The sequence below is a fragment of the Phasianus colchicus genome, unplaced genomic scaffold (assembly GCF_987193195.1).
Source record: "Phasianus colchicus unplaced genomic scaffold, bPhaCol1.hap1.1 HAP1_SCAFFOLD_86, whole genome shotgun sequence".
NCBI lineage: Eukaryota > Metazoa > Chordata > Aves > Galliformes > Phasianidae > Phasianus > Phasianus colchicus.
The window spans coordinates 89,949-102,913 of record NW_028325258.1 but is presented as its reverse complement, the minus strand read 5'-3'; the positions used below and the strand labels follow the sequence as shown (position 1 = coordinate 102,913).

At 41.9% G+C, this 12,965-nt stretch overlaps 1 long non-coding RNA gene across 1 annotated transcript; it reads left to right on the top strand.

Moving 5' to 3' along the window:
* Positions 1–1,291: 1,291 nt before the first annotated feature.
* Positions 1,292–4,805, top strand: LOC149911593 (uncharacterized). The gene is made up of 3 exons (XR_016463144.1): positions 1,292–1,434; positions 2,067–2,186; positions 4,455–4,805. It is a non-coding gene; the product is annotated as an uncharacterized LOC149911593 (long non-coding RNA).
* Positions 4,806–12,965: the final 8,160 nt, after the last annotated feature.

The window sequence follows — 12,965 nt, the reverse complement described above, 5'->3', positions numbered from 1 at the left end:
AGTAAGTCTTGTCTCACAGGAGACTTGTTAACAGGCTTGGAGCTTGTTATTATCTTCAAGAGAACATAGCAAGGAATTAAATAACAAAGCTACAAAGCCCATCGTTTTGAACATCGTTTTGAACAGATTGATGCTTTTGTTTTGTTCATAACTCACGGACTTTGCATGTTCATAAAAGCTGTTACATACTTTGGAAACTTCAGGCATACCTTCAGTCCTCCTCTGTATTCGATTCCTACTGACTTCATAGTAACTGCTGTTCCCAGCAGAGCTCAATGACAGCCGGCGCAGGATCGGGGCTGAATTTGAGGTAGCAGTCACTGGCTGAAAGGAATTCCTGTAATATGCTGCACTCCCCGAAGTACGATATTCAGTGGAATTTTGACGGGCTGGGCTTGACAGATTTACTGAATTAAGTGCAGAATCCATAGAGTCCTCAGAAAAGCGATGCTCTTTGGAAGTGCTGTTTTCTTCTATACGTAACGTTTCTGCTACAGAAAACAAAAGCATCAATCTGTTCTCTTGAAGATAATAACAAGCTTGTAAAAAAGGGCTGATCTGAAATAATAAACACATTTTCCTTACTCTGTCTTGTATCTGAACAGGTATTAACCAGACCCAGTTGTACCACAGCACTGGTAAAATACTGAAAGCAGAAGGCACTGCCATGTGATCTTATGCTGTAAGGCAGGCCCTGTAAGTAATAGACTCTGATTTAAGAACTGTTCAGAAAATCCTGGACTCCCAGTGATATAAAGTATACTCCACCAGGACTATCTTAATAAAGTAGTTCACAAACATACATTCTTGACTATGCTTAAGGAGTTACAAAAGTGATAGAATCTCACTGCAGGTTACTTCAGTTCTTTCTCCCTACCCTAGGTTCACAAACAAGTGAAGAAACAAAAAAATTAGAAACATCTTCACATACCAGTTATCATTTCTGCAAGCCGAGATTACAGCTTTGAGAGTGCGGGAGATATTTCCATCCTCCTGATGGCTGAGCCAAGAGGGAAAAAGGGGAGGGGAACAAAAAACGTCCATCTATGAGGCGAAAGCTCCCGAACGAGAAGCCCCGGGCACAATCCCGCGGCACCAACCCCGGCCCGCAGCGGGGGCCCGGCCACCGCCCTCAGCGGCCCCACCCGCAGCCCCGCGCCCGTTGCTCGGCAGCTGCGAGCCAACCGAGCCTGCCGGGAAGGCGGAGGGGCAGCACCACGGATAGCTCCTATTGGTCGAAGGAGGTGAGGGCGGAGCTCGAGGACGGCCGTCTTCTTCGCTATTGGCGGAGAGAGCCGTCAGTGCGGGGCGGGGGGCGGGGCCTCGCGGCTAGCGGGGTCGCGTTGAACTCCGCGTTAGGGCGGGGGAACGGAGCGAGGGAGCGGCGGCGGTCGAGGGTAAGCGAGCCGCCGGCTGCGAGGAGAGCGGCGCGAGGTAGGGAGCGGCGCGGGGGCCGTCCTCACCTGTCACCGGGCGCTCAGCCCTCCCTCCTCGCGGCCCCCGGGCTCCGGCCGCGGGCGCGGTCCCTCGCGGTAGCGGCCGGGCTGGGGCTGTGCTTTCGTCTAAGGGGACCCTCGTCCGAGGGAGGGCGGCAGGCAGGCAGGCAGGCTGTGCGCGCGGTGCCACCGGCTGTGCGCCGCTGCGCGGACGGATGCCGGCTGCCCTCAGGTAGGTGGGAGGGGGGCGGAGAGGGCAGACCCCGGGAAGGCCGCCTCTGGGCGCGAGGGCTCCCCGCCGCCGTCGCTGCGGCAGGCGGCACCTCGGAGTGGCGCTGCGCGAGGGGGGGAGCGGCTGGGGGCTGCGGCTGGGGGCTGCGGCTGGGGGCTGCGGCTGGGGGCTGCGGCTGGGGGCCGCCTCCGTGCGCGGGGCGGGGGGAGTTGCGAGGGCAGAGCCGCGCGATTTCTTATTTGTATAGCCGCGCTTCTTTTCACAGCAACGTGAATAGCTGTAAAACACATAATTCTACCTAAATTAAGTTGTTTAAATTGGAGATAAACAGATGTCTTAGACCTGCTTCTCTTTTTTTGCTGGAAGAAGTGAAGTCAATCACATTCTCTTACAAACAGGGCCTGGGTGTCCCTGTAGACAGCAGGGTGACCACAAACCAGCAATGTGGCCTTGTGGTCAAGAAGGCCAATGGTATCCTGAGATGCATTAAAAAGAATGTGGCCAGCAGGTTGAGTGAGGTGAGTGAGCAAAGTATTATTTACTAACCAGCTAACTGCAGGAGAAGACTCTTAACAGAATAGAAATTTATGTTCTTAACATGCTCCTTTTTGAAGAAAATGGTAGAAAAGACAGAAGTGAGGAATAGAGGATACTTAAACCAACCTGGATCCACTAGAAAACTTCAAAGTAGGGACAGTTACAAAAGCTCAGCTATTCCATTGAGGGAGTAAGCACAAAAAGAAAGACTGAAGCCTTTAGCTAGCAGTTTGTCAGAAAACAGTCTTAAATATGCGCAAGGGTGGAAAGAGACTTCCTATTTCCTTAAATGCAAGCAGATTGAAACAGTTTCTTTTGATTTCTGTATCTATGATTTTCATAAGCAGTTGCAAGAACGGTGTTCTCAGATTGGATGTTATGAGTAAATGCTTGTGTTGCATTTAAGGAAATAATAAACAGCAACTATTTCTCATCCAAGAAAAAGACAAACACGTAAGCTGAATGAGCAGCTTATATACATATATCCCCTAGATATCTGTAGCACTCCCATGGTGTTAGCTTATTAACATTACAGGGATTATTAACATTACATTCTATTTTTTTCTCTCCAAAGCATTCATAGTTGCTTTCATGTTTAAACTTGTGTCTTTCTGTAAGGGTTGATCAGGAAATCACTTTAATTTCTGTATTTTTAAGAATCTAGGCGTTCCTAAAATAGTTGGTGGATTACATGAGCAATGTGGGTAGGAAATAAATGTATTATTACCCTGAATTTGAGATAGATCTGTTCAAGGCTTTCTTCTGTACAGTACTGCAGCCTTCACAAAGCCCTGCTCACAGTATGTATAGTTTGATTACTGCTTTTTTTCTTTATGTATTTTGCATAGTACATAACAGTAATGAAGAATAAGATATAAGATAAACATGTACAGTAGAAATAAAGTGCAATGATTCTTCTTGGACAGATGTGCAACTTCTGAGATGTCTGTAGGACAAATTCCAGCTTTTGAAAAGCATAGCACAGCTAACAGTTCTGTAGAGTGTCTATAAACTCCTCTTTCTGGTTTATTTGGATGTGAATTTTCTGTTTGCTTGTTTTGTTTGTTAGTTGATTACATTCTGTTGCCTGTGACATTAAAGCAAAATCTACATATGTAGATTTGGTAGTGTTAGAGGTTTACCACTAAACTGTGGCATGCTAGTTTAATCTGATGATTCACTTCTGAGAATATAAAAACAGAAGTGAACTTTGCTTTCAGATGAATTATTTAAATTTCTTCCGCTCTTCAAAAACAGAATCAGTTTCACTTATGAAATCAACATGGATGTTTATGTTTCTTACAAAAAAACTTTTATTCTTCTAGTTTTGAACCTGATTTAGCATGAAAAATACTAAGCTGAAACTACTATTTTTGTTAACCACGTTTATGTTAATGGCACTTAAGCAATCCAACCAGGATCAAAGCTCCATTGTAGGAACTGTGCAGATGCATAGCAGTAGACATATCCTGCCCTAAAGAAAAAGCAAAAATAAATAACGTAATGAAATGGAACACAAAGTAACTGGTAAAGTTATAAGAAGCATCATAGGGGGAAAAAAAAATAGATGGACAAAGAATAAAAAAGAGGTTTGAGACAAAAATAAAAATGTTCTTACTGTCAGATTTCAGAAGTTGTACAAGGAAAAGGAGTAAAAAATTAAATTTATACAACGAGGATGTCCAGAAAATCTAAGAAGTTAATCTTGATTTTACATTGAACAAAAATAGAATGAATAAAAATCCTTAGGTCTCACAAATACGTATGTTATGATCATAAATGCACCATTAAGAGTCTTTCAACATCTTCTTAAGCAATTTATTCATTTTATCTTTAGAGGGTAACAATGTGGAGCAAAAAAGTTTTGCAGTCCTCTGTGATAGAACAAGTGGCAGCAAACCTTTGAGGAGAAAGAGTAAGATGGATGGCCTTAAACAGTTTTTGCTTTTATTAATGGAGCCTGATTTGTTTTCACAGAAATGAGGCAAATAATAAACATACACAGAAAGGAGAGTAGGAGATAGAAGGACAACAAGAAAAAAAAAATGGAGTGTCAAATTTTCTCCCAAATGGACTTGCAAGAGTTGACAGTGACTTACTAGAGCATTAATTTCTTCTTTACAGCTTTATTCAGGTCTAAGACAGAAAAAAAGAACATGCACACGAGTCTTCCAATCCATATTTTCTATGTTATTTAAAGTAATAAGGTTATGTATGGTATTTTATGTTGGTTTCATTTACATTTGCAGGTACTAAAATCTAACAAGTTTCTCAAAACCTGTAACAGAAAAATGCTGAGAAGAATCAAATTTATTGCTCTCTCTCTTCACATACATTGGGCTTATGATCCTCCCACTTCAGTGGCTGCTCTTCCATGTATTACTGAGTGCAATCATGTACAAATATAAGATAAACATTTTCTTTAAAGTATTTATAGTATGTTGCGCTCAAATAAATATTTGAGAAAATAAAGAAATAACCTGACAGCTATTAATCAGAGTTTTATTGCCTTTAATATATGATCCATCCTGATATAGCAATTATTGTTGTTTTAGTAAATGCATTACCTCACTTTTACAGGTTTATTTTCAGCCAGTATATCTATCCTTTTGCTCAACACAACAGAGGACTTTCCAATAGCCAAAAAACATTCTGCCTTTAAATTAAATTAATCTTCTTGGAAATATTACTCTTCCAACTCTCCTGTTCTGTATGTCAGCTACTGCTCAAAGCTGTCTACTGTTCCTCCTGTTAACCATACAGTTATTAAAACTTGGTATATGAATACCTTTTCATCATATTTATCCACAATAAATGAATGAGACTTCTCCCCATAGAATCTTTCTATGAAACTTTCCATCCCTCTGTCTTTCTGCTAAATATCAAATAATCTGAACTGCAGTTCATTTAGATATTAGACCTCAGGTTCAGATAACATCCTTGAGGTAATAAAATGTTATTGTCTGACAGATCTAAAGTGATATTTTTCCTGTAGAAAATTCCATGGGGCACTTACACTGAAACTGAGAAGTGTTTTTCCTTCTCTTGCTGAGTGAGGGTTTAAATAGGAAATGCATATACACAGAGCAAAATTTGGAAGGTAACATTTCCCATCAGGTCTTTTCAGTATTACAGAGCAAGAAAAAGATTTTTAAGACTTGCATGTGCTGATTAAGGTGATTGAATTTTTTCTACTATTATTTTCCTTTTAGTTTAGCAATAAAGAAATACATTAAAAAAATGCAGTAGGGGAAAGATCTGCCCATGGATTTGTTGTATTTGTGCATATCTAAATAGCAGTACAGGCATCTTGTCATCCCAAGGACACCATGGAGTATTCATATAATATAAAGAGAGATGATGGGGATTTTCTAATAACTAAATTGGAAATCAGAAAAATCAGAAATGTTACTTTTTTTTTTTTTTTTTTTTTTTTTCCCAATTTACCAGTTTGCAAGCAATGCCTCCTTTTCCATAAAGACAGCTCTTCAAGAAAGCCCATTTCTAACACTCACAGACCTGTGCAGAACACCGTTTTTCATAGATGACAGACAGTAACTTTACAATAACATCAGCCATTTCTTTCAACACTGTCACAAATACCATTCAACAACAAATAGCATTCAACTAGGCCTCAACTGCCTAATTTCATTGAAGCCTGTATACCTTTCATTCAGTGTTAACATTACTTGAAAAAAAGTGTTTGGACGTTACATTATATTATCCTCAGTTCATCGTGTTGTAGCAGATCTAATCTTTAATGAAAACGAGACATGTAGGAATCCTATTTGAACTTTTCTTTTATCTTCACTCTTATTTCAAAAAGAAAGTTGTTGATTAAACACACCTAGTGACAAACCAACATGTGATTATCATCTATAATAAATGATACTCCTGCTTGGTAGTATAATTGTATTTGCTTTTCTTGTTGCCTTTGCTTGCTTCATCCACACCAGTAGATGTGTTGAGAAAACTGACTGGGAGAAAAGAGGTCATTCCCTGGTCCTGGTTACAAAGACAGCACAGACACAGCCCATGGTGACTGAAAAACAAGGAATAAAGAGGTTCAAGACTGTACTGCAAAAGTGTATTGCAACTGCAGGTTGCTTAAAGAAGTAGAAGCAAAGGGAATGTCCACAGGTTTGAAAAAGTGGCCTGCAACTACACAATATTCATTGTTTCAGAAAGGAGATTTAACGATGCAAAATCTTTGGCAAGAAAACAGTTGTTTTTAGGGATCAAATAGAGAGAGAAATAGTGCTGGGGACCTAGACTCCATTTAGGACATAATACTTGTCTTGTCTCTACACATGAAAATATTTTAAATTACTAGCTGAGAGATCAGGGGTCCTGAACCATGGTATGTTCATTATTGTTGATTGCATGTACTGTGTCATATCACTTAAAAAATTAAAAACATTAATGGCACTGAAATTTCAAACTGGGTGCACGTACCACTGTGCATAACAACTGACAAGCTATTATCTACGTTGATTAAAACTCTTAGTGCTAGTGTTTTAGCTTCTCCAAAAGCAAGGAATAAACAATTTGAATGTAGGCTTTATCAGTATTTGTACTTGTAATAAAACCAGGAATATTCATAGAATCATAGAATCATAGAATTTTTTTTTGAGTTGGAAGGGACTCTTACAGACCATTGAGTCCAGTTCCCCAGTAATGAACAGGGACACCCACAGAGGTCAGAGACCTCAGAGGCCTGTCCAGCCTGACCATGAATATCTCCCCACTGCCATAATGTTGTCTTGCCCCAGACCTATACAAGACTACAAAGTGAGTCACCAGCTCTGGATTCCTACTTAGGAGGGGTTTGCCATCAAGATAGACAGCAAGTCTCCATGTAACCCTCTCCTCTAGGCATCAGCCCTGGGAAACATGCTGCCAAATATTCTTCAGAAAAGCATCTTAGAGAGGTTTCTGTGAGCAGATGGGGGACATTTGATGAAGCAAACGGATGCTGGGTAAGCAGTAATTCTCACTCAACAACCAGCCTGGGGGCTCCGTTCTTTCTTCATTTCCATTCTTTCTGATGGAAATGTCCTTGAAACTTAATTGAGTTTGCATGGAATTTTACACTTTTTGGATTTCTAATGTTTCTCATCATTAATCCTTAAATATGTGTTCCACAATACCACTAACCAATTATAGAAAAATAATTTAAAATAATCATGTATCAAACTTTTTTAAAATTCTATTTGGAAGGTAGGAGACCTAATTACAGGCATGGGACTTTAATGTATGTGCTGAAAACTGAAACTCAATATCTACTTTTTCATTGCTCTTCAGCAACCTGAGCAAATAGATTACCTCCTGTGATAGGTTTCTGACAGTCCCTCTTAGTTTGACAGTTATTTTAGAGAGAGTCACTTTTGTATATAATGAAAGGAAAAGTTGCCAAGCATACGTACATATTTTATGTTTCTTAAAACTTAAAAGCTAGAGGAAAGACTCCATTTCTAGTCATGCCATTTTAAAATCAGAGTATTTGTACCGTCCGCCAGGTTTACATCAATGACACAGAATGGCATCTAGCCCAAGGGCTGAGTTACATTTCTTGCACAGGAAGGGCAGCTTTTATAATTGAGTGTATCAGTTACTGCTTTGAACTTTTTTTGTGTTACTACATTCATGTGAAAATATGATGTGCATTTTCACATCTTCTATGTATGCCAAAAGAATTAAAAGCAATTTCTATCGAAGTGTTTCCTTGAAATTGCAACATAAAAAATATATAAATATTAAAAACAATAAAACAAAACAAGACATTTTCTCCCAGAAATACCAGGACTCTTAGAAATACCTCACGTTTCATCTCAAGAATACTGCTTTCCACTCCTCAAGATCACACTGACTCCCATCACAATGGCCTTTTCTCCCACATACACCAGCTTTCTCCCAAATACACGACATTTTCTCCCACATACACCCGTTTTCTCCCAAAGATGGGACATATTCTCCCAGAAATGCTAGCTTATTCTTTAAAAAACGGCCTTTTTTCCCCAAAATACCAGCTTTCTCACAAACACCTGTCATTTTCCAACCAAGTCTGCTACTATCTCCCAGAAACAGCCGGTTTCCGAGAAATACCTGACGTTTGCTCTCCCAAATACTACTTGACACTCCTCCAGAGGACATTGTCTCCCCTATTTACCACGTTGTCTCCCCAAGAGACCACTTGGCACACCAAAAAGACCACCGTTGCTCTCCAGTACAAGATCTTCTTTCCCACCGGTTCCCACTTTTCTCCCCCAGCTATGTCATTTCCTCCCAGAAATGCCACTTTTCCCTTGGAAATTTCACCTTCTCTTCCAAAAAGAGGAGATTTGCTCCCAGAAATACCCCTTCTCTTACAACTGCCACACGCTTTCTCCCCAAAAAGCCTCCATGACAATGCCAAATGGGACACTTGCAGCCAAGAAGAGGACACCTTCTCTCAGAAAGACCACTTTTCTCCCCAAGAGAGGAGATTTTCTCCCAATTGGATGACATTTGCTGTAAGAAAGACCTGTTTTCTTCCCTCAAGAGGACATTGTCTTTCCCACTGAGGACATTTTCTCCCAGAAGTGCCGCTACTCTTTGAAACACCTCCATTTCCTCCCAAATCTACTTCATGACACACCTCAGGATGACACTTGCATCTCTTTCCTCACCAATACCTGGCATTTTCTCCCAGAAACACCAGCTTTCTCACAGATACATCACCTTCCCCCCCCCACATCAGACCTCTTCTCCCAGAAATACCAGGACTCTGCTGAATATTTCCCATTTCCTCCGGAACATACAGCATTACACTCCGCAAGAGGACAGTTTCTTTCAGAAATGTGGCATTTTATCACAGATACACCATTTTTATGCCCAGTAGAGCTCCTTTTCTCCCAGAAATAGCACTGCTCTTAGGAAGAGCTCCCATTTTCTAACCAAAATGCTGCTTTACACTCCTCAAGATCACACTTACCCCCATCAAGATGGCAGTGTCAGAGAAATACCAGCTTCTGCCCCCAAAATGGGACTTTGGCTCTCCAAAACAAGACATTTTCTCCCAGAAATACCAGGACTCTTAGAAATACCTCACGTTTCATCTCAAGAATACTGCTTTCCACTCCTCAAGATCACACTGACTCCCATCACAATGGCCTTTTCTCCCACATACACCAGCTTTCTCCCAAATACACGACATTTTCTCCCACATACACCCGTTTTCTCCCAAAGATGGGACATATTCTCCCAGAAATGCCAGCTTATTCTTTAAAAAACGGCCTTTTTTCCCCAAAATACCAGCCTTTTCCCTCTCTAGCATCTCTTTCCTCACCAATACCTGGCATTTTCTCCCAGAAACACCAGCTTTCTCACAGATACATCACCTTCCCCCCCCCACATCAGACCTCTTCTCCCAGAAATACCAGGACTCTGCTGAATATTTCCCATTTCCTCCGGAACATACAGCATTACACTCCGCAAGAGGACAGTTTCTTTCAGAAATGTGGCATTTTATCACAGATACACCATTTTTATGCCCAGTAGAGCTCCTTTTCTCCCAGAAATAGCACTGCTCTTAGGAAGAGCTCCCATTTTCTAACCAAAATGCTGCTTTACACTCCTCAAGATCACACTTACCCCCATCAAGATGGCAGTGTCACAGAAATACCAGCTTCTGCCCCCAAAATGGGACTTTGGCTCTCCAAAACAAGACATTTTCTCCCAGAAATACCAGGACTCTTAGAAATACCTCACGTTTCATCTCAAGAATACTGCTTTCCACTCCTCAAGATCACACTGACTCCCATCACAATGGCCTTTTCTCCCACATACACCAGCTTTCTCCCAAATACACGACATTTTCTCCCACATACACCCGTTTTCTCCCAAAGATGGGACATATTCTCCCAGAAATGCCAGCTTATTCTTTGAGAAACGGCCTTTTTTCCCCAAAATACCAGCCTTTTCCCTCTCTAGCATCTGTTTCCTCACCAATACCTGGCATTTTCTCCCAGAAACACCAGCTTTCTCACAGATACATCACCTTCCCCCCCCCACATCAGACCTCTTCTCCCAGAAATACCAGGACTCTGCTGAATATTTCCCATTTCCTCCGGAACATACAGCATTACACTCCGCAAGAGGACAGTTTCTTTCAGAAATGTGGCATTTTGTCACAGATACACCATTTTTATGCCCAGTAGAGCTCCTTTTCTCCCAGAAATAGCACTGCTCTTAGGAAGAGCTCCCGTTTTCTAACCAAAATGCTGCTTTACACTCCTCAAGATCACACTTACCCCCATCAAGATGGCAGTGTCAGAGAAATACCAGCTTCTGCCCCCAAAATGGGACTTTGGCTCTCCAAAACAAGACATTTTCTCCCAGAAATACCAGGACTCTTAGAAATACCTCACGTTTCATCTCAAGAATACTGCTTTCCACTCCTCAAGATCACACTGACTCCCATCACAATGGCCTTTTCTCCCACATACACCAGCTTTCTCCCAAATACACGACATTTTCTCCCACATACACCCGTTTTCTCCCAAAGATGGGACATATTCTCCCAGAAATGCCAGCTTATTCTTTAAAAAACGGCCTTTTTTCCCCAAAATACCAGCCTTTTCCCTCTCTAGCATCTGTTTCCTCACCAATACCTGGCATTTTCTCCCAGAAACACCAGCTTTCTCACAGATACATCACCTTCCCCCCCCCACATCAGACCTCTTCTCCCAGAAATACCAGGACTCTGCTGAATATTTCCCATTTCCTCCGGAACATACAGCATTACACTCCGCAAGAGGACAGTTTCTTTCAGAAATGTGGCATTTTATCACAGATACACCATTTTTATGCCCAGTAGAGCTCCTTTTCTCCCAGAAATAGCACTGCTCTTAGGAAGAGCTCCCATTTTCTAACCAAAATGCTGCTTTACACTCCTCAAGATCACACTTACCCCCATCAAGATGGCAGTGTCAGAGAAATACCAGCTTCTGCCCCCAAAATGGGACTTTGGCTCTCCAAAACAAGACATTTTCTCCCAGAAATACCAGGACTCTTAGAAATACCTCACGTTTCATCTCAAGAATACTGCTTTCCACTCCTCAAGATCACACTGACTCCCATCACAATGGCCTTTTCTCCCACATACACCAGCTTTCTCCCAAATACACGACATTTTCTCCCACATACACCCGTTTTCTCCCAAAGATGGGACATATTCTCCCAGAAATGCCAGCTTATTCTTTAAAAAACGGCCTTTTTTCCCCAAAATACCAGCCTTTTCCCTCTCTAGCATCTGTTTCCTCACCAATACCTGGCATTTTCTCCCAGAAACACCAGCTTTCTCACAGATACATCACCTTCCCCCCCCCACATCAGACCTCTTCTCCCAGAAATACCAGGACTCTGCTGAATATTTCCCATTTCCTCCGGAACATACAGCATTACACTCCGCAAGAGGACAGTTTCTTTCAGAAATGTGGCATTTTATCACAGATACACCATTTTTATGCCCAGTAGAGCTCCTTTTCTCCCAGAAATAGCACTGCTCTTAGGAAGAGCTCCCGTTTTCTAACCAAAATGCTGCTTTACACTCCTCAAGATCACACTTACCCCCATCAAGATGGCAGTGTCAGAGAAATACCAGCTTCTGCCCCCAAAATGGGACTTTGGCTCTCCAAAACAAGACATTTTCTCCCAGAAATACCAGGACTCTTAGAAATACCTCACGTTTCATCTCAAGAATACTGCTTTCCACTCCTCAAGATCACACTGACTCCCATCACAATGGCCTTTTCTCCCACATACACCAGCTTTCTCCCAAATACACGACATTTTCTCCCACATACACCCGTTTTCTCCCAAAGATGGGACATATTCTCCCAGAAATGCCAGCTTATTCTTTAAAAAACGGCCTTTTTTCCCCAAAATACCAGCCTTTTCCCTCTCTAGCATCTGTTTCCTCACCAATACCTGGCATTTTCTCCCAGAAACACCAGCTTTCTCACAGATACATCACCTTCCCCCCCCCACATCAGACCTCTTCTCCCAGAAATACCAGGACTCTGCTGAATATTTCCCATTTCCTCCGGAACATACAGCATTACACTCCGCAAGAGGACAGTTTCTTTCAGAAATGTGGCATTTTATCACAGATACACCATTTTTATGCCCAGTAGAGCTCCTTTTCTCCCAGAAATAGCACTGCTCTTAGGAAGAGCTCCCATTTTCTAACCAAAATGCTGCTTTACACTCCTCAAGATCACACTTACCCCCATCAAGATGGCAGTGTCAGAGAAATACCAGCTTCTGCCCCCAAAATGGGACTTTGGCTCTCCAAAACAAGACATTTTCTCCCAGAAATACCAGGACTCTTAGAAATACCTCACGTTTCATCTCAAGAATACTGCTTTCCACTCCTCAAGATCACACTGACTCCCATCACAATGGCCTTTTCTCCCACATACACCAGCTTTCTCCCAAATACACGACATTTTCTCCCACATACACCCGTTTTCTCCCAAAGATGGGACATATTCTCCCAGAAATGCCAGCTTATTCTTTAAAAAACGGCCTTTTTTCCCCAAAATACCAGCCTTTTCCCTCTCTAGCATCTGTTTCCTCACCAATACCTGGCATTTTCTCCCAGAAACACCAGCTTTCTCACAGATACATCACCTTCCCCCCCCCACATCAGACCTCTTCTCCCAGAAATACCAGGACTCTGCTGAATATTTCCCATTTCCTCCGGAACATACAGCATT